Source organism: Trachypithecus francoisi, unplaced genomic scaffold, assembly GCF_009764315.1.
Source record: "Trachypithecus francoisi isolate TF-2019V2 unplaced genomic scaffold, Tfra_2.0 Lachesis_group5, whole genome shotgun sequence".
NCBI classification, from domain to species: domain Eukaryota; kingdom Metazoa; phylum Chordata; class Mammalia; order Primates; family Cercopithecidae; genus Trachypithecus; species Trachypithecus francoisi.
In genome coordinates, this window is record NW_022681470.1 from 59,323,815 (window position 1) to 59,351,086 (window position 27,272).

The window sequence follows — 27,272 nt, forward strand, 5'->3', positions numbered from 1 at the left end:
GACCCTGCAGCTTCTCTGTCAAGCAAGCAGGCTTTCATTTTTATGGCCTAAATAACCCATCCCATTTATACTTCTTTGCCAGTCCTTCCAACAGTCCTAGTTTCAGAGATCTTTACTATTTTTTCCCACCTTCTTTCTTTGAGTAAATAGCAACCCTTTTTCTCCAATTTTTCACAGCGTTGCTTCTGGCTATTTGCTGGATCCTTTCTGTTGAGCAGAATTTTTTAATCTTATTACTTAATCTTGTGAAGCCCCTTTATCTGCTGGAGGGTATCCAGCAACTTTCTGTCCACTCTCCACCACGAGTCAGTATTTTTGCAGTTCTCCTTTTAGGTAAAATCCTAAGTCTGTTTTGTTTTCCTCTCTCTCTGGGGCCCGATTGCCTAATATGGTAAGGTATTTCCCAGACAAGATTGCACTGTGGAGTTAGAACAACAGTTTGACTAGTTTAAAGACACGGTAGGTGAGCTATCTAATATTTATGTAGTAAAGTAATTTTTTTTTGCAGTATATTACATAACAACAAAAATCTATTTTTAAGGCAAGCCTCTGTTGCTTTTAACAGACTTAAAGAGATAATAAAATATAGATTTTTCTCCTCTCAACCTGTTTAATCTTTAGGCAGATTTTTTTTTTTTTTTAAAGAAAGGAAAAGATAGCTTGTCCCCAGAATGAGAGGGTTTTGAGAAGTCTGAGAAATTTGATAACATGATAATGTTCATAAGGATATAAAAGTAAGGGTAAACTTAATAAGCAATGGCTGTTATAAACAGTCCTGTGGTAGCCAGCCTCTGGGAATTGGCAGGCATACCACATGTAGAAAAGCAAGCTGTCCTGGATTTCTGCAATTTATGACAATGGGCAGTCCCAGGGAAAAAGACAGAGGTTGAGAAATGGCAGCCAACCAATTCTGTATGTGGGAAGCTGCCTGTTACCAGCGTGCACTGAAGAATCTTCTCTAGAGTTTGACTCCATGGTGGCCTCGAAGGATCTTTCCTCTCATTGTACATTTGCTCTTGCTTTTCAACTATAGTTTCTTAAAATACTGCAGATGCTGTGATTTTCTATATATGGGTTGTGTCTTGCTGTAGCCCAAGCTGTATAAACCATCTTAAGGACAAAGTTTCTTTTGGCATCTTCCTTTTATGGACTCTATTAATTTTAGGTCGTGCTGTTACCCAGGAAATCTCAGTAATCAAACCTCACATGTATTCCTTTGAGACCCTGTAATTTTTGGACCTAGTGTCCCATTACATCAGTGAATTCTGCTTTAATCATAAATCTTTTTTAAGATAGAATAAATTGATCTTTGAGGTATCTGTTTGGACTTCTCTCATGCATCTCATCCAAAGATGTGAAAGGTTTATCCGACTACTAAGGATAGTAAACTTCTTGACCTTTTCTTTTTTTGATTTCTTCTGCCTCCAACTGCTTTCAAGATATTAGTTTGTGTTAGTGACTTGACCTTATGTCTTTTTATTAGAGGAACACAGATGAGCTTAAAACTCTGCTGGAGCTTTAAAAAAAATGATTGTAAAAGATAGTAAATTTCATTAAAGAAAATTCATGAAGTATAGAAAAATATAAAACAGTAGCTCTCAAAAGCAGCAGGAGAATTGCTAAAGGAGGTTGTAAAAATTCATAGAGCTACTTTCAGGGAATACAGTGATGGGGGATGTTCTATATGCATTAAGTGGAAAAGGTGAGAGATGCTAGATATCCTAAAATGCCCCATATCAAACAAGTATCCTGAAGCTTGCTTGACTTTTGACTGTCTCCCGTGACAGTCATAGATGAAAACCTATCAGTTATCTGAGTCTAAAACCAAACTTGATTTTATGTATAAGCTCATTTTTGATGGTGGGGAGGAAGACAGTTCTAAAAATTCAACCACCATGTAAATGAGGAGAAACTGCTCTTAGTTTTATTTATCCCTGACCGCAATGCCACTTATATAATGAGTACATCATGCTACACATTCTGTAGATCTGCATTTAACCTCTGCCGTCATGATAATTATATGATGCATCCAAATCTCTGACTGATTCTTTATGCCTCCTAGTTTACTGGCCCAAGCATTAACACATTAAAATGCATATTTTATTATAAAGTGCTTTGCTTTTATTTCTTCTTCTTCATATTATGTTATTATTTTTTAATGATTTTAGGTAAGTTTTATATCAATGATTTTTATTTCAGAATAGTAAGGGGGTGTTAAAAATATTTGTTATGAAAAGGGATTGTTTCAGCTATAAAAGCTAAGAAAAAATTGTCCATAACCATCCATAACCATATTTTTCAGAAGAAATTATTAATATTTTAGTGAATTTCCTGCTGGTATTTTTCCAAAGTTTTTCTTTTTAAAAAACATATTCAAAACCAACTAATGACATTCTTTAGAAAAGGATTGTTGTCAGCTTGAGCATTCCTGGGACACCATCATTACTATGATGACAATTTTATAAGGTTGTCTTCAAAGCACTTGGGTTCAACTCTTTTATCAAAGTAGTCCTATGATGGCTTTGATCATAGAGAGCCTCCAGGAATAATTGTTTCTCTTTCCGTTGGAGTCTAAGGGTTACCTCGGTTACAGAAGTATTCATTTCTCCTGTTGATAGCATGGCTGGAGAGCCTTAACCATGGCTTAGGCTTAGTTAATGTTAGAGTTCTAGCCCCATGATTGAGGTAGAAAGCTTGATGTGGGATTTGAAGTCCTTTTTCAGCAAATGGAGTGTTTATAGATTTGCCCCAGCAGGAATATTGAGCTTAAGGCACTAACAGACATTACCTTTAAAAGTGTTATTTTGGTAGAATCTCAAAGGTAGGATAGTTGGACTACCTATCCCAAGCTGTAAAGCTTCCTGTATAAAGCTTGTAAAAATGTAAAGATGAATGGCCACAACCTCCTAGTTTTAATTTTTCTCCATACTGTCTCAGTCTTCAGTAAAGCAAGTTCAAGAATCAGATAGCAGCCATTTAGTGACATGAATCTCTGCATACAGAAACCATAGTTTTGTAACCTAGTATGATCCATGCGCCTTCATAGAATATGTACTTTTAAAAAACTCTTGACTTTTTTATACTTTAAATTTTTAAAAATCTTTTATTACAACCTTAACTCTTACACCTTAAACTATGTCAGTATTATTGGCTACCAAGAGGAAAGCAGGGAAGTTTTAAAAATCCATTGGCAAATTAATATATAGCATAATACATAATACAAGTACTTATTATGGCCTTGGAGTTTATAGCTCTTGTTATGTTTCTGAAAAGTTTTTTCAGGTAACAGAAACATTTTAAGAGGCAAACAACATGTTTGAGTATTACATCACCAAATAAAACATTGTATACTTTATGATGGCATTTTAGGAGTTGGAGGACTTTCAAAAGTGATGTGCCAAATGGGTGAAACATGGGGCTGTTTATGGTGGCTGAATGCTATATTTCTAATTTCTCCAAATGTCTGGTATAGCTACTACTTGCTGGCTGTTGTGAAGAGTCAACACTCTGCGTTTCTGAGGCTGATAGAGAAAGCAGATGTTTATACCTATTCTCCAGCAGTACATGTTGGGGGTGGGACAGTGGTAGCAGCCTCACTTCATCTTTGGCACGTAATGCTCTAGGTCAGCAAACTTTTTATGAAAAGGGCGTTATAGTAAATATTTTCCACTTTGCTGGCCACGTAATCTGTTGCAACGACTCAACTCCACTGTTATAATGGGGAAAGCAGCCATAGACAATATGTAACTAAATGGGAGTGACTATGTTCCAATAAAACTTTATTTACAAAAGCAGGCTGGTGGACTGGATTTGGCCTGCAGTTTGCTGGCCTCTGCTCTAGGTTACTGATACAGAAAGTATTTGCTAATGTCTACATAACTCCAAATGTCAATTTTCTCTCATCCAAGCACTTCTCTGGTAACTTGGCATTGTGCCAATTCCCCTGATTCTTTGTTATCAGCAACAGTTTGTGGGGGAACATCATGTGTTTAGAGGAATAAGTGTTGTTTGGGACAGCATTAATGAGTTTTGGTCATGCAGCAGGAAGCAAGCTATAAAGCTTCCTGAATGAGAAAGTGAAGGAGAGAAGGGGAGTTCCTTCCATGTCTTTTTAAATATAGTCTGTTATGTTTCAGTTCATTACCTTTTGAGGAGAAAGTCTGAAATGGTTCTCCCAGCATGTCCCTATCTGTTTTTCTCATCCTATTTCTTCTTACTTCTCAAGGACCAATCTTTGAGGTTAGCTAAGATTACAGTTGGGAATATATAATCACTTAATACTTGAAATTCAGCTTTTGTAAACTGTGACCATAAGTAAGTTTGCCTTTGAAGCTCACAGGTTCTTGGAAGAGTGCCTGTCAGAAGATTGTTAGTTGCTGTCATTCACTTTAATTTAAGCTTGTTGTCATTTGAATTCCTTAGTTAGGAGTAGATTATGGAATTTACTAGTCTTTTTGCCTTGTCAACGCTTAGTCTGCTGAATATGTGCGGGAAAAACATTTTGGAGATTAGTGGAGGGGATGACAGAAATCTTCACAGTGATAACTGTGTGCTTGCTTGAAATGATAGTTAAGAGGGGTGGATCTGGGAGAAGAGAAGCTGAAATCCTGATTCTTCAGCAATTTTAAGGGAAAAAAGTGATGAAAACTGACATTAATATGTCACAGTAAAGACTCATATAAGGTGTGGGAATTGAGCATGGGATGGCATAATTAATTTTGTGCCAAGTAAACAAAATCAGATCCTTTCTTGAGAATAAATGTTCACACAGATGTGCCTTCATAGAATATATACTTTTAAAAGCTCCATATATGACATGTTGTGTGAGAAGGCCTCTCTTAGATCACTGGTGACCTCTAGTACTTTGGAATACAACTAATGAAATATTATTCGGGCAGTTTATGTATCATTTCTGGAGTTCTTGACTTAGAGTTAAGGGCATGTACAGATACTGATATCCAGCAAGCTGAGCCATTTTCAATTATAATAACCTAATGGGTAAAGCTTCTATAGTAGTCTCCCTCAAACCTGTCAATAACAATTACTGGGGTTATTTGTTTACAATGTAGGTTTTTAGACCACTCCCCTTGAGATTCTGGATAAGGAGGTGACATGGTGCTAGCGGGTGGAAGTCCTAGAAATCTATATTGTAAAGGTCTTCCAAAGTGATTCTTAACAGGCAAGTCTAATGGATAGTGTTCCTAGAGGTATAATGTTTAGGGATTGCTAACATCCCAGGTAGGTCAATCCTTAAAGAGTAGGATTAATTGTAGCACACTAAAGGAACTTAGAGTCAACCTCTACTCCTTTCTGTCCTCCCAAAATACACATTTAACGCAATTAACCCTTTGAGAGTACCAAATTCTCAAAGACCCTCTAGGACAATTGAGTCCCATTTGGAATGTCTTTTGCTCTCATAGCAGCATGTGTTTATTCAGTCAACATATATTTATTGATGATCCACTGTGTCAGGCACTATGCATTAGAGATGCAAAAATGTACAAGGTAGACAAAATTCCTGACCTCATAATACTCACATTTTAATGGGGCAGGGGATATTTCTTTTTTTTTTTTTTTCCGCTCTGTCACCCAGGCTGGAGTGCAGTGGCGCGATCTCCGCTCACTGCAAGCTCCGTTGCCGCCCGGGTTCACGCCATTCTCCTGCCTCAGCCTCCCAAGAAGCTGGGACTACAGGTGCCCGCCACCATGCCCGGCTAATTTTTTTGTATTTTTAGTAGAGACGGAGTTTCACCGTGTTTGCCAGGATGGTTTCAATCTCCTGACCTCGTGATCCGCCCGCCTCGGCCTGCCAAAGTGCTGGGATTACAGGCGTGAGCCTCCGCGCCTGGCCAGGGCAGGGGATATTTCTGTAAGACATCCAAGTTGAGATGTCAAGTAGACAATTGTCAACTAAGAATTTGGACTTTATGGGAGATATTAAAACTGGAGAAATATAGATGTGGAAGTCATTACTTTAGAGATGGTATTTAGAGTCAGAAGACTGAGTGAGATCACCAAAAAGCGTAATTAAAGCAGAAAAGAAGGCCCCTGACTAGGCTCCAGGATATTCCAGGGCTAGCCCTAGAAAAGAGCAGGCATATTTCTTCCATGGTATATATACAGATACTTGTTGAATCTCTTGTTCTGAAAGTGAGATCATGCCAATCTGACTTATTGTGATACATACACACTTTATACCTAGAAAGCAGTTACAGCCTAGGGTCCAGATGAAAGGTAATGAGCTAAGTTTCTAATGGTAGGTATGGAGAGAATGGAACAATGTAAGAAATATGAAAAACTCAGCAGGATTTGATGTTTTACTAGATGTGGATGATAAAAGAATAAAGAGCAGTCCCAAGGTATTTGGGAAGATGCATAGAATTGGCTTTGCAGCCGGAAGACCTAGGTTCAAAGCTGACTCCATCTCTTATTAGCTGGCTGGTCTTAGAAAAGTAATTTAACCTCTCTGAGCTCTGAAAATTCTTTAATCTGTAAAAATGAGATTATTATCCTTGTTTTGTAGGCTCGATAGAAGAAACAGCAATAACAATGTATATAAAGTGTTTAGCACAGTGCCTACCTTTGGTAAATTTTTAAATAAATAAAGGCAACTCATATGGTAGTATTTCACCAGTCTCCCCTCCTCCCATCTTTGAGCTTTCATACATGTTATTTTCATTCTCTAGAATTCTCTTCCTCTTACTTTACTGCCTCTTCCTCTCCCTACTCCACTTTTTAAAAACATATTCATGTTTTAGGTTAAGCACCACCTCCCCTAAGAAGCCTTCCTTTGACCCCCTCCCTGGACTAGGTTTTATTGCATTGCACAGACTAGGTTTCCCCTAGCACTGTGAATTTATTTTTAATATGGAGTGGTAATCATACTATGTTGTATTTGCCAACTAACTGAACTCCTTGAAGGCAGGGTCTGTTTCTTTTCTTTTCTTTTTTTTTCTTTTTGAGATAGAGTCTCATTCCTGTGCCCAGGCTGAAGTGCAGTGGTACAATCTCTCATCACTGCAACCTCCACCTCTTGGGTTCAAGCAGTTCTACTGCCTCAACCTCCCAAGTAGCTGGGATTATAGGCATGAGCCACCATCCTTGGCTAAATTTTGTATTTTTAGTAGAGATGGTGTTTCACCATGTTGGTCAGGCTGAACTCCTGACCTCAGGTGGTCCTCCTGCCTCGGCCTTCCAAAGTACTGGGATTACAGGTGTGAGCCACTATGCCCAGCCTGTTTCTTGTTCATTATATTTACAAGAATATCTAGTATTTAGATATGTCTTCCGTGAATAGAGAACAATGCAATAAATAATACTCTTTTTTTTATTATGATGACTGCATATATACCATTAATAAGATTGAGAATTCAGAAGGAAGAATATGTTTGGGGATGAAGATAATGATTTTGATTTTAGACGTACAGAGTTCAAGCTACCTGTCAGATGTAAGAAAGTAAATGTCTTATAGGCAATTAGATACATGGGTATGAAGTATAGGAAGGTTCCAGGGCTAGAGATAAAGAGTTGGGGCCGGGCACGGTGGCTCACGCCTGTAATCCCAGCACTTTAGGAGGCTGAGGCGGGCAGATCACAAGGTCAGGAGATTGAGACCATCCTGGCTAACACGGTGAGACCCCGTCTCTACTGAAAATACAAAAGAAATTAGCCGGGCGTGGTGGCAGGTGCCTGTAGTCCGAGCTACTTGGGAGGCTGAGGCAGGAGAATGGTGTGAACCTGGGAGGCGGAGGTTGCAGTGAGCCGAGATCATGCCACTGCACTCCAGCCAGGGGGACAGAGCAAGACTCTGTCTCAAAAAAAAAAAAAAAGAGAGTTGGAAGGTATCAGCTTGCTGATAATAGTTTTAAGCTAAGAAAAACACATTTCCGAAACAAAGTTAAATTTTAGAGCAGTGATTCCCAACTTCTTTTCTTCCCCAGCATTCTGATGGATATGAGGTACTCACTGTGTAACTGTGGTTCAGTGTCTCAATGATTCTGAAGCAAGGGCAAGCAAAAGGAGCATGTTCCCCAGCAAAGGTCTATCAGAATGATTGTGGGATGCTAAGGAGGGCCACTGCTATGAAAAGAGTACACAGTTGAGAACAGAGCCAGGGCACACCACTGTTTGAGACAGGCAGAAGGGGAGAGGTACCCATGAAAGAGATCAGCAGGGTAATGGTCAGAGAAGAAGGAAAAGAGTCTGGAAAGGAGAGTTCTGCTTTTAGCTCTTTGAGAAATTACCAACACTGCTTTACACAATGAATACCCCCACCAATAGTGTATAATCATTTCCTTTTTCTGCAACCTTCCCAGCATCTGTTTTTTTTGTTGTTGTTGTTGTTGTTTTCTTTTTTTTTTTTTTTACTTTCTACTAATAGCCATTCTGACTGGTGTGTGATGGTATCTCATTGTGGTTTTGATTTGCATTTCTCTAATGATCAGTGATATTGAGCTTTTTTTCATATGCTTGTTGACTGCATGTATGTCTTCTTTTGAAAAGTCTCTGTTCCTGTCCTTTGCCCACGTTTTAATGGGGTTTTGTTTTTCTCTTGTAAATTTAAGTTTCTTATAGATGCTAGATATTAGACCTTTGTCAGATGCATAGTTTGCAAATATTTTCTCCTATTCTGTAGGTTGTCTGTACTCTGTTGATAGTTTATTTTGCTGTGCAGAAGCTCGTATGTTTAATTAGATCCTACTAGTCGATTTTTGCTTTTGTTGAGATTGCTTTTGGTGTCCTTGTCATGAAATCTTTGCCCATTTCTATGTCCAGGATGGTATTACTTAGGTTGTCTCCAGGGTTTTTATAGCTTGGGGTTTTACATTTAAGTCTTTAATCCATCCTGAGTTGATTTTTGTATATGGTATATGGTTAAGGAAGGTGTCTAGCTTCAGTCTTTTGCATATGGCTAGACAGTTATCCCAGCACCATTTATTGAACAGGGAGTCTTTTCCCCATTGCTTGTTTTTGTCAGCTTTGTCGAAGATCAGATGGTTGTATGTGTGCAGCCTTATTTCAGCGCTGTCTATTCTATTCCATTGGTCTATGTGCTGGGTATATACCCAGAGGAATATAAATCGTTCTACCATAAAGACACATGCATGTGAATGTTCATTATACCACTATTCACAATAGCAAAGACATAGAATCAACCTAAATGCCCATCAGTGACAGATCAGATGAAGAAAATGTGGTACATACACACCATAGAATACTATACAGCCATAAAAAAGAGTGAGATCATGTCTTTTGTGAGAACAAGGATGGAGCTGGAAGCCATCATCCTTAGCAAACTAATGCAGAAACAGAAAACCAAATACCGCATGTTGTCACTTATAAGTGGGAGCTAAGTGATGAGAACTTATGAACACAAAGAAGGAAACAACAGACCCTGGGGTCTACTTGAGGGTGGAGGGTGAGAGGAGGGAGAGGAGTGGAAAAGATGACTATTGGGTACTAGGCATAATACCTAGGTGATTAATCTATGCAACAATCCCCTGTGACACAAGTTTACCTATGTAACAAACCTTCACATGTACCCCGGAACCTAAAATAAAAGTGTTTGTTTGTTTGTTTGTTTTAAAAAGAGTAGTATTCAACCAAACAAGGGAATGAAAACTTTCAAAGACTCAATGTGACAGAAACTTAACTTCATATAGCTCAAGCATAAAGGTTTATGTAGCTAGAAAATCTGCATATTCAGCCTGGCCTAGCTTCAGGCATAGCTAAATCTAGGAAGATGAAACTTATCAGATCCCTGCTGCCTTCTCTGCATAGACTTCAGAGGAAGAAAGACCTTCTGTATCCTAGTGTCCATATATCTTTTTTTTGGTTTTGGTTTTGGTTTTTGCAGACAGGATTTTGCTCTGTTACCCAGGCTGGAGTGCATGGCATGCTCACGGGTCACTGCAGCTTCTACCTCCTAGGCTCAAGTGATCCTCCCACCTCAGCCTCCCAAGTAGCTGAGACGATAGGCGTGTGCCACCATGCCCAGCTAATTCTTTTTATTTTTTGTAGAGATGGAGTCTCACTGTGTTGCCTAGGCTGCTCAAACTCCTGGGATTACGTTGTCCTCCCACCTTGGCCTTCCAAAATGTTGGGATTACAAGTGTGCACCACCACACCTGGCCTCGTAGTGTTCATGTATCTGATTGACCTTTCCTGGATCAGATGAACTTCCCTGAACCAATTTCTTTTTTTTTTTTTTTTTGAGACGGAGTCTTGCTCTGTCACCCGGGCTAGAGTGCAGTGGCCGGATCTCAGCTCACCGCAAGCTCCACCTCCCGGGTTTATGCCATTCTCCTGCCTCAGCCTCCCGAGTAGCTGGGACTATAGCCGCCCACCACCTCGCCCGGCTAGTTTTTTATGTATTTTTTATTGGAGACGGGGTTTCACTGTGTTAGCCAGGATGGTCTCGATCTCCTGACCTCGTGATCCGCCCGTCTCGGCCTCCCAAAGTGCTGGGATTACAGGCTTGAGCCACTGCGCCCGGCAACCCTGAACCAATTTCTATAGCCAGAAATTGGATGAGATTTAGCTAGAGAGGCAGTGAAGCCTGAACTCTAAAGCCAAGTTTAATTCAAGTCCCTCCTGTGCTACCTGCTGTGTAAGCTTGGCCAAATTATATACTCCCTGTGTCTCAGTTTCCTCAACTTTAAAATGAGAGAAATCATAGTACTTATCACATAGGTCATTTCTTTAAATGAGATAATACATATAAAGTGGACAGTACAGTGTCTGGCACATAGTAAATTATCAATAAATCTTAGCCGCCATGATGATGATAATGATAACAATAGTGGTAGTGCTGGTTATAGTGATGAAGAAGAAACAAGAGCAACAGCTACCACTTGTTATAGGGGTAGGGTTAGGAGAGGGTCAGCTACATGGAATAGATTCCCCACAGGAAATAGGGATTCTGTTATCAAAAGAAGAGAAAGAGGTAAAGGGTTGGAAAGATAAATTATAGCTACCAATAGTCCTCTGTAATCACATCCAGTAGTTTGAGAGCTGAAAAGTATCTCGTAGGTTTGCCAGTAAGGAGATGTTGCTGACTTGTGAGAGCAGTTTGGTGGAGTGGGGCTAGGGAGCATGAAAGGATGATATCTTCTCTTTGTGACTCATCTGCATGAGAACGATTTTAATGGATTTTCTGGAAGTTAATAGCCGTTGGTTAGTAGCCATTTGCTTTGTGAGCAGAGCTCCAAGATAGTTTGCCGTTAAAAAAAAATCTTCATAAAGGCTTAAACAGGGTTCAAACAGATCTAATTGTCATATCATTTGGCACATTGTACCTGATTCCATCTAAATTGCTTTCCCCTAACAATCCTTAGTCTGTGTTTCTGCTTTCTCTCCTTGTTAAGAATAGATGGCAAATCAACATTCTTGCCTACTCCTGCAAGAGCATCTTGAAGGAATGAAAGGCAGTTATACTTCTGCTGCAGAGGAGGATTTTCCACATGTTATGAAAAGAGCTAGTTATTGGATTAGTCAGTGAGGTGTGATTGTCAGTCTTCATCAGGTTCTCATTACTGGTAATGTTGCCCAGACCTACATTTTTTCTCTGAATGTGCTTCTGCCTTTTCTGTGTCTAGCTTACTTGTTTACAAAATGTTTTCAGAGAGGAAGCCTAATTCAGGGTTGACAAAGTTCTGCTAAGCCACCCCAAGATTATCTTGGCTAAAGAAGTTTTTACAGAGTACAGTTGTGGGAAACAGCTCTTAAGAGTTTCTGGGTTAATCTAGAATGATTTCCTAAAGAAAAGTTTTAGAAGAATTATTAAAGGAATCTTTTCCTCCCAGCTCTCCCCTCCCAAATTACAGGAGCACCCACAGACAAATATCACATGTAAAACAAAACTGTATAACAGATAAATATGAGAAAAGAATCAGGAACCGAAAACTCTAGCCTCCAACTTTACCATTAATAAAAGCACATTATGGTGTTCCAGACTTGCTCTGTGAATAGGCTGTTCTCAGCTATGTATTTACGTTAGTTCCTTAAGTTCCTTCCAGAATTTATTTCCTAAAAATATTGGGGCTTTTGTTGTTACTTCAACCCACAACTGACCTTCCAGGAATAAGTTAGATTTAGATAAGTGATTATGAGAAAGCTATTTCAAGATAGGCAATAACAAGCATAAGAAAAAGTATATAACCTTACTGGTGTTCAAAACTAAAATTATAATGAAGTAACTTTTTTTTTTTTTTTTTTTTTTGAGATAGAGTCTTGCTCTGCCACCCAGGCTGGAGTGCCACGGCGTGATCTCAGCTCACTGCAACCTCCGCCTCCCAGGTGTGAGCAGTTCTCCTGCCTCAGCCTCCCAAGTAGCTGGGATTAGAAGTGCCTACCACCACGCCCCTCTAATTTTGGTATTTTCAGTAGAGACAGGGTTTCATCACATTGACCAGGCTGGTCCTGAACTCCTGACCTTGGGTGATCTGCCTGCCTCAGCCCCCAAAGTGCTGGGATTACAGGCGTAAGCCATCACACCCAGCCAAAGTAACATTTTTTTTTACCAAAGGCAAGACTTTGAAAAGATAATGCCCAATTTAGCTAAGAATGTAGTGAAATGGGCCTTCCCATATTTTACTGTTGGGAATGCAAATTAGTCATTATTTTCTGAGAAACAAATGGCTAGATTGACAAAAGTCCCAAATTGACCCAAAATAGCCCCCTATGAAAATGTATCTCTGGGAAACAGTTCTAAATATGGGAAGGAGGGGGAGTTTATGCATAGAAATTGTTATCACAAGGTATATATAGGCAGCTCTGTAAACATCCATTCAACAAATACTTGAGTACCTACTATGTGGAAGGCTATTATGCACTATTGAACAAAACACTTAGCTCATTTAGCTATTTATAATAGCGGAAATATTGGAAACAGCCTACTGTCCAGTATTCTGGCAGCAGTTAAGTAAACTATGATTCATCCATCTAATGGAACACTATGAATCATAGTTTGCTTTACCATTCCCCACCAACTAGCCATTTAGGGTGTTTCTTTAAAATAGAGTGGAGTATAAGGCAGCCATTTAAAAGTGAATTACAAAGATAGTATAATAACTTGGATACATGCTGATAGTATAGTATTACTAAATGAACTAGATACACAATTGTATATGTCATATGATTACAACCATAAGGGCGAAGTGGCTACTCAGGCCCAGGTAAAGAGACCAGGGAGAAAGTGAGCAAAGTGTTAGCAGTGGTTGTATTTCTGTGATAAGACTAAATGTGACTTTTTTTCTACTTTTCTTTATTTCCCAAATTTTCTTTAATGAGGCCTTGTTATTTGTGTAATTTTTTCCTGCCTTAAATGCTTTGATAACACACTTACAAAAAGTTTGCATGAACGTGAAGACTGCTCAGTGGCTATTTTGTGAACTGAGTGGGAATGTTGTCAGGGAACTTTATCCCTCTCTTTTGACTGATGGGCTATTTCAGCTGTGGTGGAAGTATGCAACAGTGGATAGAAATCTGCTGGACACCCACCCTTAATATAGTCTGTCTATACATATATGGCAATGTCGATGCAATATACTGTGCCTCACAAATAGCAATGTAGATGATAAGATGCTTTTTGTTGTTTTTTTTAGAAAACAGTATGTCTTTAGTATGTTACTTGAAGACTCAGGATTATGGCTAGCTGTGTGCCAGCTTTCCATTCTTCAGACCTATAAAGTCTGAATCAGTTTGCTTTTTTACTGTATTGTGGTGAAATTAAACAATTCACATAAATTTTTATTGTGGCCCATAGTTAAGGTTCTAGGAAGTTCTGAGATTTAATCTTGAGTTTTCCTTGCCACTTAACCCAATTTTAAATATTTGTTTTTCTTTTTCTTTTGAGACAGGGTCTCACTCTGTCACCCAGGCTGGAGTACAGTAGTGTGATCTTGACTCACTGCAGTCTCTGCCTGTAGAGTACAGTTGTGTGATCTTGGCTCACTGCAATCTCTGCCTCTAGAGTTCAAGCGATTCTCATGCCTCAACCTCCTGAGTAGCTGGGATTACAGGTGTTCACCACTACACCTAGCTAATTTTTTTTTTTTTTTTTTTTTTTTTTTTTTAGTGAAGATGGGGTTTTGCTATGTTGGCCAGGCTGATCTCAAGCTCCTGGCCTCAAGTGATCCGCCCACCTCTGCCTCCCAAAGTGCTGGGATTACAGGCATGAACCACTGTGCCTGGCCTCAATTTAAAAATTCTTAATCCACTCTTAACTTCCATTTAGTGGAACTCCAGTTTTATCCTTTCCTTTCTCATTGTCTTCTCTACATTTCTGTTCACATGAAATTTCTAATTGTACAGACTTTGCAGTGTGCAGAGTCAAATCTCTCATATCCTGTAACTTTGCTGCATGCTTCTTAGTTTTTTCTTTATCTACACTTATATCTGGTCAGTGTGATACTTTCTTTTTTGGCCTTCTCAGCTATTAGAAACAGACGTGTTTGTAGAAAAGAACTCTCACCATTTGTTGTGTCTGGGACTTGTGTGGAGGGTTTTTGTTTTGGTCTGAGTTGGTTTGCTTTTTCTATTTAAAACTTAGATTGTGTGTACACCCACACAGAAACTTCATCCAGCTACTAGGCTGTTCCTTTGCAGAGTGGTGATCAAACAAAAATATGCATCTAGTGATTCTTTCATTTGATTTGAAGACTGATTTCAGAAATACATGATTTTCTTCTTTTACCTGGCAGGTTATTACTGAGCAAGCTGAAGAATGGAGGACTCAGCCTACTTATAAAGTACCAAACTGTTAAGGTCACAGAAAATTATTTCTGGAAGGTACATTAGAAGTTGTTCTAGCCCACCTCTCTTATTTTACAGATGAAAAACCTGGGGCCCAGAAGAGGGCCTGGCTTAGCCTAAGCTGTATTATGACTTAGTGTTAGAAAATGAACTAGAAAATTTCTGAATTCCCAGTCCAACATTCTTTCCACTAAGCTGATGGCTGTCTTCCAGGTGCAGGAGTGCAGGTTGGTGCTTATTACAGGACTGCTGGCTGCAGTGGCTCTTCCTGGTGCTGTGGAAAGTACCCTCTTCTTTGCTCAGTCTGATTCCATTTATGGGAAGCAGTGATGAAGTTTGTACATAAGATTTACAGTAAAGTCTGCTGCTGTCCCAAGTTTCTTAACCTTTTAAAAGTCATCTTCCTTCTATTTCTGATTTCCTAGTACCTCTATTACTTATTTCAATGTAAACAAATTCCAAATAATGGAAATATGTCTCTACTACAGCTTATTTGAGTTTGAACTTTGGGTATATATGCTAATATTTACAGACTGGTGAGGTCAGGAAAATTGAACTGCTATTATTTCAAAAGTGAAAGCTACTCTGGGACTTCTAGGTCAAGGTGGCAGAGTGAATACTCTTGAATCTTAATTCCTCTCGTTCAAAAACAGAGAAATTATGCATAAATATTTTTAAAGGTTTTTAAAAATACATAGTTATTCTTAAAAATAAGAGAAAAAAGTCTCTTTGGACCAGTAATAGAAAAGCCACTGTGATGGCAGGGGGTGGGGGTGGTGCTATGAATGGATATGGGCAATTGGGACCAGGGTTTTTTGCAATGATCCTGTCTATGCATGAACCCAGGACCCAAAAGCACAATGCAAATGGGAGCTGGGTTAGTCTAACTTATCCCAGCAGTGTCACAGCCAGGAATAAGCTGCTTGTTCCCGACCAGAAGTAAAGAAGAACTGGCAGACACAAACAAGCACAGGAAACCACTCAAGATAGAACTTGGACCCAAAATACTTTTGGGCTAAAAATTCAGAACTGGGCTACCTAGGAGGAAAGAAAGCCCAGAGCTACCAACTTAAGGTCTGGTTCAAGGTTGGCACATTATCAGATTTAAGCTGAGGCAACTTAGAACTGCCCTATAGATACTTAAAACTGTATATATAGATACAGGTACGTACATTTTTTAGTCATCATTAAAAATTGAGCCCTCGAGGGAGGGATTGCATTGGGGAGTTATACATGATATAAACGTCATGCACATGTACCCTAGAACTTAAAGTATAATAAAAAAAAAAAAAATTGAGCCCTCAAAACTTTACAAAGAACTCAGTAAAACCTAAGATCATGAAAAAGCAGTCAAAAGAACCCAACAAATGGGAGAAGTTATACCTGAGGAAAAAAGAACACTCTGAAGAGAGTTTAAAAATAAGTTAAAAGTCTCAATATATGTACAGAAGAAATTAGATTTTACAGAATGAAGAGCAGATAATGAAACAAGAAGAGAAAGCTGTGAGAAAGAAGCATTTAGACATCTTGAAGTGAAAAATATATTGAAAATAAATATACAATATTGAAGTAAAAGAACAGTTAGACTGTACATACTTTCTATAGCTTAAGAGAAAATTAGAGAATTAGGAAATAGAACTGAGAAAATCTTTCAGAATGCAGTTTAGAGAGAATTAGAAGAAAATGAAAGAGAAAGATGGACATGAAAGATGACCTGAGGAGCTCTTACATGGATGTGCTAGGAGTTGCAAAGGAGAAAAAAGAATGAATAAAAAAGTGGCAATAGTAATAACAATAACTGCAGCTAAGAATTTTTTCAGAAGTGAAGCTGAGGCTTCAAAATAGAAAATGCTGCCATGTGTAACACAGGATAGATAAATCCACAACTACATACATGATAATAAAATTGTAGGAAATTAACGATGAAGAGAAAATCTGAAATTCTGAATACAGATATAACAAAAAATTCTGAATAATAGAATGGTAGTCGAATTGGCAGTAGGCTCTGGCAACAGTAGATACTAGAAAACTGACTAGTATCTTCAAAGTGCTGTAGAAAAATAGCTATGAGCTTACAGTTTCATACAGTGGTTTATATACAGAGTGGGACCAAATTAAACGCATCTTCAGATACACAGAGCTAAGTTTTCAACTCACAAACTCTTGGTGATAAAAGAACTAAAGGATGTTCTTCAGCAAAGAGAAAAATAAATGCAGAAATAAGTGGAATACAAAAGCAAAGAGTGTTAAAATATGAGATAAAGCTAATATGCTTCAAAAGTTAGAACTAAATATTAGCAATAATATGGTATTAAAAGATGTAAATGTGTACTAAAGTCCTTGTTTTGAGTAGAAAAGACACAAATTAATTTTATAGACATTTAAAGAAAAAATATATTTAAATAAGTATGTTAAATATAAGGATATTCAGTACAGTAATAGAAGTATAGAAATAGAAGGTGCAAGTTCTAAATCAGTAGAGGAAAGAGAAAAGATAGGTAATATTTTAAATGCTTTCACTCCATTCAATAGAGGGCAGGAAAGAAGATAAAAAGAAGCAAAGAAAAAACATGGAAATAGGAAATACAAAATAAAATGTGTAAGTAATCATAATATAAATTAATCTATAAAGCCAGAGAGATACTCAGATTATCCTTCCATATGCTGTTTTCAGAGTAACACTGAAAGATAAAAAATAAAAGTATAGGAAAAATTTTCTCTTGGTTACCACCAATTGAAAGCTGGCAACATGCATATCATTTGAAACATGAACATGTTTTCGCTTAAAAACATCAAATGACAGAAATACATGTCTTACTTATAAATAGGGAACAATCCACGAAGATGATATAAAATGACTATAGATACTGAAAATATACTCTCAAAATATATAAAACAAAACTGGCAGAATTACCAAGAAATGGCATATCCACAGTCAGTGTTGCAGATTTTAACACACCTCTCTTAGACACCAATATATCAAACAGACAAAAATAAGAACATAAAGGATTTGAACAACATAATTCACCAGCTTAATGTAACAGATATATAGCACATGTAGGGCATGTGTATTGTGACCATGCTAAATGAAAAAATCAACACTCATTCATTCAACAAATACTTATTTGTCCAATATTTGCCAGATATTGTTCGAGGCTCTTGGAATCCTTTAGTCAACAATATAGACAAAGATCCTGACCTGCTGAAGTGTACATTCTAGCAGGGAGTAAGATGAAAAGGCAGACCATAAACAACAAACATAATAAAGTATATAATATGTTAGACACTGATGCAGTTTGGAAAAAAAAAAAAAAACTAGAAAGGAGAATTGAATAAAGAGGATTGGGTGGAGAAAGTACAGGTTGTAATATAAACAGTGGGTCTGAGTAAATCTTATTGACAGGTTGAGATTTGAAGAAGCTGAAGGAGTTAGCCACAAAGATACCTGAAGGAAGAACATTTCTTCAGATGTACTGTAGTGAGGTCCTCTAGCAAGAGGGTACAGCTAGAGCAAAGGCCATATGGTGGGAAAGTACTGGCACATGAAAGCAATGACAGGTGAGAGTAGCAGGAAAGAGATCATCTGAATGTAGAGCATCATAGGCCTTTGTCATTTACTATGCACAAAATGAGGAGCCATTGCAGGATTTTGAGTAAAGGAGTGATGTGATCTGACTTAAGTTTTAAAAGAATCATTCAAGCTGCTGTGTTGAGATTAGACTTCAGACAGAGGTAGCAGCTGAGCAGCTATTACAGTAATCCAGGCAAGAAATGATGATAGGGGCTTGGATCACATGGCAGCAATAGAGTTGTTGAAAATTGGTAAGATTCTGGATATATTTGAAGGTAGAGCCAACATTTCCTGGAAGGGCTTGTGGGATGTGACAGACAGAGGGAGGGATTTTAGATGATTCCAGGATTTTCTACCTAAGCAACTGATAGGATAGAGTTACCATCAACTGGCATGGGGGAGGCTAAAAATGAAGCAGGTTGGGGAGGAAAACCAGGAAGCCAGTCTTATTTATTTATTTATGTAATTTTTTTATTTCCATAGGTTTTTGGGGAACAGGTAATCTTTGGTTATATGAGTAAGTTCTTTAGTGTGATTTCTGAGATTTTGGTGCCCCCATCATCCAAGCAGTGTACACTGTACCTAATGTGTAGTCTTTTATCCCTTACCCCCCTCCCACCCTTTCCCCTGAGCCCCCAAAGTCCATTGTATCATTCTTAACACCTTTGCATCCTCATAACTTAGCTCCCTCTTATAAGTGAGAACATACGATGTTTGGTTTTCAGTTCCTGAGTTACTTCACTTAGAATAATGGTCTCCAGTTCCATCCAAGTCACTGCAAATGCCATTATTTCATTCCTTTTTATGGTTGAGTAGTATTCCATGGTGTATATATATACCATAGTTTCTTTATCCACTCATTGATTGATGGGCATTTGGGCTGGTTCCAAATTTTTGCAATTGCAGATTGTGCTGCTGTAAAATGCATGTGCAAGTATTTTTTTCATATAATGACTTCTTAGGAATCCAATTTTATTTTTTATTTTTTTGGACGGAGTCTCGCTCTGTCACCCAGGTTGGAGTGCAGTGGTGCCATCTTGGCTCACTGCAACCTCTGCCTCCTGGGTTCAAGCGATTCTTCTGTCTCAGCCTCCCGAGTAGCTGGGATTACAGGTGCCCGCCACCACACCCAACTAATTTTTGTATTTTTAGTAGAGTTGGGGTTTCACGGTGTTAACCAGACTGGTCTAGAACTCCTGACCTCAAGTGATCCGCCCACCTTGGCCTCCCAAAGTGCTGGGATTCAGGTGTGAGCCACTGCACCTGGCCAGAATCCAATTTTAGGTATGTTGGTTTGAGACACCTATTAGATTTCCAACTGGAAATTTTGGCAGTTTGGTTATACAGATCTGCCAAAGTGCTGTGGAGTATTTAGATGATATTTAAAGCAATGAGACTGTATCAGATAACAGAAAGAAAATATAGAAAAGGGAAGAGGGCCCAAGAAGTATTGGGTGTCCTTTCCAGTGTGAGTGAAAAAAAAAAAAGTATCAGGAAAGAGGTAGTTGTCAACAGTGTTAAATGTTGCTGATAGCGTCATGTAAGATGAAGACTAAGAACTGACCATTGATTTTGATAACATTATGACCTTGATAAGAGTGGTTTTGTCGGAATAGTGAGACAGAAAGCCCGACTGAAGTAATTTTAAGCCACATTGAGAAGAGAGGAATTGGAAACATTGAGAAAAGTTATTTTTTTTTTTAAAGATAAGTTTTTCAGGAAGGGGAGTTGGCAAGGAAATGGAGTGACAGCTTTTGGGGAGATAGAGTTAAGAAAAGGGTGTTTTTTGTTTTGAGATGGAGTCTTGCTCTGTTGCCCAGGCTGGAGTAGTGCAATGGCGCAATCTTGGCTCACTGCAGCCTCCGCCTCCCAGGTTCAAGTGATTCTCCTGCCTCAGTCTCCCGAGTAGCTGGAATTACAGGTGCCTGCCACCACACCTGGCTAATTTTTTGTAGTTTTAGGAGAGACAGGCTTTCGCCATGTCGACCAGGCTCATCTCAAACTCCTGGCCTCGGGTAATCCTCCCACCTCGGCCTTCCAGAGTGCTGGGATCACAGGGGTGAGCTACTGCACCGTGCCGGAAAAGGGTGTTTTTTAAGCTACGTGTTTGCTCCTGAGAATGATCCCAATGGAGAACAACAGCAACAACAAAAAGATGATGTAGGAGGAAGAATGGAGAGCTGCTGTAATGAGGTCCTTGAGTAGGGTCTAGAGTACAAGTTGAAGGATTTGACTTCAAATAGAAGCTTGTTAGGTTCATCAATGGTAACAAGTGAGAAGATGGTAAATGGTGGTTAAATGTGGTGATAGTCTGTGGAAGTTCTTTTCTGATAGCTTCAATTTTCTTAGTGAAATAGAAAGCAAGACCAGCAGCCAAGAAAGAACATGAGGAAGGAAGTGCTAGGTGTTTGAGTTAAAAGGGAAAGGGGTGAAGTATTTATCTAGGAAAGTAAATGGAGTAGGGAAGTATCTGTGTGTGCATTAGAGTCCACTAAAGGTTCAAAGTAATGAACTTAAATTGAGACCAATGAGCATGGTTGGTTTTTTTTCAGCCACATTTAGTTGCACAGGTGCAGGTGTGGAGTAGGCAGAAAATTGGATTTAAACAAGGTTGTAGTTTTGCCAAGCACTATGAAGGGAGAGAGGGGTGAGTGATGATAATAATGATAAATCGTGGAATGTAAGCGTGATAAAGAGTAGAGTGAAGGAACATCAAGTGCATGAGAGACAGTGGAGATTCCATGAGGTTGAATGATAGTTCAGGGTCACCCTAGTAGAAAGAATAAGCTGGAAAGATAGGATGTGGAGATACAGAATTGAGATTATGGAGGGGTTATAGTTTTTTTGTAATGGCAACAAAAAGTTAGCTGGAGAAGAACACTTCTGAAAAGTATAAACTTCCTTGTAGATACTGCATGGGTAAGGAGGTAATTATAATGAGAAGTACAAAATATTTAGAGCTAAACAACAATGAGATTACTTCACATTAGATCTTGTAGAGTAGCTAAAGAGAGAAAGCTGTAACCTTAAATACATGTTTAAGGTTAAAAATTTAGAATAAGTGAAAATAAATGAGCTAAGCTTTAAACTCAAGAAGTTGAAAACAGAGTAAGCCCAAATTAAGTAGAAGGAATGAAATAAAGATAAAAGCAGAAATTAATGAACAGAAAACAGAATAGCAGTAGAGATAGTGTTAATACCAGAAGCTGATTCTTTGAAAAGATATAAAATTCAATAAACCTTTTTATTTTCCAATGTCCACCTTGACTGCAGTGTTCTAGGACTCAAAGGCATCTTACATGCTAGTCTGGGGCCTGGGATGCAAACAAAAACAGATCAGAGGCAGTTATTTTGGCAACAACAGGGAGAGGGAAAAGTCTTCAAGGTCCCTTAAAGCAACACGTACAACAATTGAGCTGCATACATAACCCAGGAATCTACTTTTTCCAGCCACTGTGCACTAAGCCCCATTAGGGAGGGTAAAATGCAGTAAACCTTTGGCAAGCTGAACTAGAGAAAAACTATAGGTGTAAACAAATAGTATTTGGAAGAGAAATAGGGACAAAGTTAAGATAAACGTATTTAAAATATAAGATTATTTTGAGCAACTTTATGACAATAAGCTTGAAAACTTAATTTAAGTGGACACTCTTCTGGGAAAATATAAAATATCAAAATGACTTAGGAAGAAATGGCAAAACAAAGAAGTCCAGTAACCTTTAAAGAAATTTAATCATACTTCACCACCATCTCCCCAACCTCCTGCCAAAGACACCAAGCCTAGAGTAATTTGGGGGATGAATTTCATCAAACTGTCAACGAGTATAATAATACTTGTCTTACATAAACTGCTTCAGAGAATAAAAAGAAGGAAGCCAAAATCTAGATTGTTTTGCCTCCAACTTGTTTAGTAACAACAAAAAGAGGCTAAGAACTGAGGCAAAGAAAAACCAAAATAAAGTCTGAATACTTCCCACAAACAGCATTAGAAAAATACATTTGATAATACCCAGGTGGTACAAGTTTTAAGGACTGGACCTTTGACTTTGTGCTCATCCTTCTGTGTGGATCGGCTTTGCTCTTTGATTCCAGTTATTTTAGTTCCAGTTGTAATGATGGGTTTTGGACACACTCAGTCTGTATTATGACCAACAGCATATATTTGTAAGATAGCTAGGTCACTAATAGTCTGTGGCATGGAAAAATTTTTGTTTTAATATGGTGCTAACTAAGCATACAGAGGTTGACTCTGTAACTTTAACTCCAGCAACACACTGTTATCACCACCCAAACTGACCAGCCTAGTTAGTAATATCATATGTGGTACCATGCAAACTACTTAGAACCATGCCTGGGGCACTCAGCTGTTAGCTCTTACATGCCCTTTGTGCTCAAAGAGAACAATTTGTGGTTGTTGTATGACAGTCAACTCAGTCATCATGGAGCTTAGTTGTTTACTGTATTGCATGCTAAGCAGTAGACTCTAGGAATCTAATTAATTTGATTCTCACATTGGTCCTGTTTGCCACAAACATTGCCATGCCTCATGAACCTCACAAGTTGTTTCTTAGAACAGTGCATATGTAGTTCTTATACTCTGCAACAGTGTTTGCCTCAGCATAATTGTGTTTATGTGGAATTGCATTGGCATTGCAATGTGAGAATGACAGAGTTGACAGGACTATTAATGTGTGTACCCTGGGAATTATTTCCCTCATCCCCATAGCTGGCTGAAGAAACTTTATTTCTCAGTTATTATATAGGGACTGAAAGGTTTTTTTGTTTTTTTTGTTTTTTTTTTTTACATGTATGTACAAACTGTTTTTTACCTACAGTGAGCAAAAATAATCTGGACAAAAAAATAATGCTCTCCCTGTTTTTTCTTTCAAACGTATATATATATATTTGAAATCTTAGGCATGGGAAAAAACTTTTATGTCATCTTCAGAGCTACAGCCATATTTTTTAGCTAGAACCAAATCTTAAATCTCTCCTGACAGAACCCTAATGCAGGGGACAAAGTGATCTCCAGTGGAAATGTGAAAGGCATAAAGGCCGGGCGTGGTGGCTCAAGCCTGTAATCCCAGCAGTTTGGGAGGCCGAGACGGGCGGATCACGAGGTCAGGAGATCGAGACCATCCTGGCTAACACGGTGAAACCCCGTCTTCTACTAAAAACTACAAAAAACTAGCCGGGCGAGGTGGCAGGCGCCTGTAGTCCCAGCTATCCGGGAGGCTGAGGCAGGAGAATGGCGGGAACCCGGGAGGCGGAGCTTGCAGTCAGCTGAGATCTGGCCACAGCACTCCAGCCTGGGTGACAGAACAAGACTCCATCTCAAAAAAAAAAAAGGCATAAAAAGGAAAAGTTCAATATCTGGAGGATTCAGATGACACAAAAGAAAATAAGTTGAGGGCCGGGCGTGGTGGCTCAAGCCTGTAATCCCAGCACTTTGGGAGGCCGAGACGGGCGGATCACGAGGTCAGGAGATCGAGACCATCCTGGCTAACACAGTGAAACCCCGTCTCTACTAAAAATACAAAAAACTAGCCGGGCAAGGTGGCGGGCGCCTGTAGTCCCAGCTACTGGGGAGGCTGAGGCAGGAGAATGGCGTAAAACCCGGGAGGCGGAGCTTGCAGTGAGCTGAGATCCGGCCACTGCACTCCAGCCCGGGCGAAAGAGCAAGACTCCGTCTCAAAAAAAAGAAAAAAAAGAAAAAAAAGAAAAAAAGAAAATAAGTTGAGGATAAAGGAAATGAGAGGATAAACCTAGTAGTACAATGACATCTTTCATCTTCAACTATTTTAAAGTATTTTTACCTGAAAACATGAAGATAAAGTGTGTATAGAAGACACATAGACAACTGATAAATGAATAAACATTTACACTGTATATGTCAGAAGTATCTGCAAAGCAAAAATGGTGCATGTCAGTTCATTGTTGACCAGGAAGAGTCTTTTGTATACTCTTCCAGGATCTATGTTATTTAAAAAAAAAAGAAGAAGAAGAAGAAGTTAGATGTTAAGTTTGGGAGTATTTTTAGTAAACCCAGATGAACAGAGCAGCTTTTATTTCTGGATCAACTGCAAATTCACAACTCTGAAGACTAATTGAAATGTTTAAAGTTCTATATGAATCATACATAGATTGCTTTTCTTAGGGCCTTTTCCTTAAAACTATGCAGTTAACTAAAAATGGGAAATAATTATTTTTCTTAACACCTGATGGACCATTCACCCTCATTTATAGGCTTTAAAGAAAACTAACAAAATGTTTTTTAAAATCAAGTTGATGACAATTTAAAAACTTACATAGAATTTCTGAACCTTCTTTAAGTTATAGGTTATATTTTCAAGAAACTGATCGTTATGAAACATGTGAGCTTAAATTTAAGTATGTTGCTACCAGACAGTAATATGTTTTGCCTGGCATACAGATTATAAGCACAACTTAACTATCACAGATACCTTTGAGAACTAAATGGATTTATTTATTTTAAAAGTTATTCTAAAATTAATTCCATACCTTTCTCCTCCGTACCTTTCTCCTTAAGTTTTTAAAACACCTTTCTTGACATAAAATTTCTGTATGACTACACATATTTAAATTGTAATATCTGATTAATTTGAGGAAACTATCTCCCCAGTTCTCCCTAACTCTTAACTGTACTAAATATTTATAGTCTTAACAAAAATTTCAGATAAATCATATGCTTTAAAGCTACTTATTCAGTGTTTAACTGACACTATATAGAACCCTTTTGCTACTTTTAAGCTAATCAAAAAATATATAATATACCCTGTTACTGCTTCTAATCAGTTCAAGCATTTTTTTTTTTTTCTCATCAAGGTGCTGTGAGCATTTGGCAGGGTAACTCTTCACTATGTGGGTCTGTTTCCAGAATAGCAAGCATTCAGCATCCCTGAGCCTGGCATTTGAAACGCCAGTAGCACTCTCCAATCATTGTGCCCATCAGTGTCCCCACATATTTTCAAAAGCTCTTGTGGTAAGTGTTGCCCCTTCCCCTCCCTGTGACAAACCTCTGCCCCTTATACCTTTACTGATGTTTCTAGCCTATACGGCCTACAAAAAAAGTGTGAAGGGGGAAAAGCTATGTTGTTCACATTAAAAAGAGATAGGTTTTCATTTCTGCTTTTTGTAAGCCATTGCTAAAGTTAAATTTAATTGCAAAATATTAAACTCATGAACCAATTCTAGGACAGGTTTGCAGAATGATTTTCTTAAAGGACCTTTATAATCTCTTACTCTTAAATGAGTTTCTGAGACTTAAACATTCATGACACAAGGGCATGATTATTTAAATATATGGGAACAAGATTGGGAACATTTTGTCAGCTAGTAAAGTTATTGTGAGCTCCATGCTGTGCAACTTGTAGATCCTGTCTTGCTTTGCCTCTGTTGCTGCCTTGTACTCCAAAATAGCACCATCTCTTCCCCCTACTCCTGGCAACCCACTAGAGTATGCATAAGCCGTTAGTGGATATATTTTGTTGGTCTGATTTTTAGGTTTTTTTGCTTGTTCACAAAGTGTCAAAGGCCTTTTATTACACTGAAAGAATTGCGTGACTTTTCTGTATTCTGCATTTCCTTACAAGTGGAATGAAGGCTGACTCATTTGAGATGATTACCATCACAAAAGGAGAAGTGATGGTAAGTGATTCATTTTGTGGTAAAGTCCCTAATATGTCTCCCTCACTCAGGAGCATCTGTGCAGGAGTCAACATTAAATGTGAGTTATCATTATTGATCTTTTCCATCACCCCCAAAAGGGGAGGATTTTCACATCACATAAATTAAAACAGGATTGAGATGGAAAAATCGAAAGAGAAGAAGTGACAAAGAATCTCCTATTTCCTTTAGAACTTATTTCCTGCCCCCAAGTAACATTTGTGGCCCTTCTAAGTACCCAGTAATAAAACATCGTCATAAAAGCGTAGAATAATAAATGAAGCTGTTATGAATTCTAGACTATCTTCTGACTTGGCTGTGTGTATTGATGGTCTCCTTTAAAAACAAATTGTTTGTTTAGTATGAGATCAAAAATTATCTATATAAAAATATATGGAAGAGTAGGGCTTGATATTAATTTTAACAGTATGGAGATCTTTGTAGTGATACAAATTTTGAGATTTCCTATAATCTCTTTGAAGACACGAATCATGTCTTAAGAGAACTTTGTATTTCCCTATCCCTAATAGTACCTTGCATAGAATAAGAACTTAATAGTTGTTAGTAGATGGAAGAAAAGTATCAGTTGAAAATAAAAATATTTTCTTTGAATCTTATATTCATAAACGGACTAAAAATGCCCTGTTCCAAAAGGAGGAGCAGAGAACTTAAACTGTACTTCTTAACTGGTAATACTTGACTCATCACCTTCTTACCTAAATCTGAACTAAAATACTGTGTGTTGTACCAACTCAGATGTTTATAAACTAACCTACCAAAAAATTGATTGGAGGAAGAGGCAGAGACATTTTTGAAAGACTAGGTAATGTCCACCTAACTATTGATATCCTTTGGGCCTTGAAGGACCTTGTGGTTTTGTTACCAGAAAAGGAGTTCGACCTGGACCCCAAGAAAGAGTTCTTAGATCTCACGCAAGAAAGAATTCAGGGCAAGTCCCTAGAGTAAAGTGAAAGCAACTTTATTTAGAAAGTGAAGGAATAAAAGAATAACTACTCCATAGACAGAGCAGCCCCAAGGGCTGCTGGTTTTATGGTTACTTCTTGATTACATGCTAAACAAGGGGTGGATTATTCATGAGTTTTCCAGGAAAGAGGTGGTCAATTTCCAGAACTGAGGGTTCCTCCCCTTTTTAGACCATATAGGGTAACTTCTTGATGTTGCCATGACATTTGTAAACTGTCTTGTCACTGGTAGGAGTGTCTCTTAGCATGCTGATGTATTATAATTAGTGTATAATGAG

At 38.3% G+C, this 27,272-nt stretch overlaps 1 protein-coding gene and 1 non-coding gene across 2 annotated transcripts in view; one reads left to right on the plus strand and one right to left on the minus strand.

Annotated features, from left to right (window-relative positions):
- The window catches only part of PPP1R12B (protein phosphatase 1 regulatory subunit 12B), a 243,316-nt gene that overhangs the window by 161,216 nt on the left and 54,828 nt on the right, over window positions 1-27,272 (plus strand).
- Window positions 21,698-21,829, minus strand: LOC117077035. Its single transcript, XR_004434627.1, has one exon. It is a non-coding gene; the product is annotated as a small nucleolar RNA SNORA70 (small nucleolar RNA).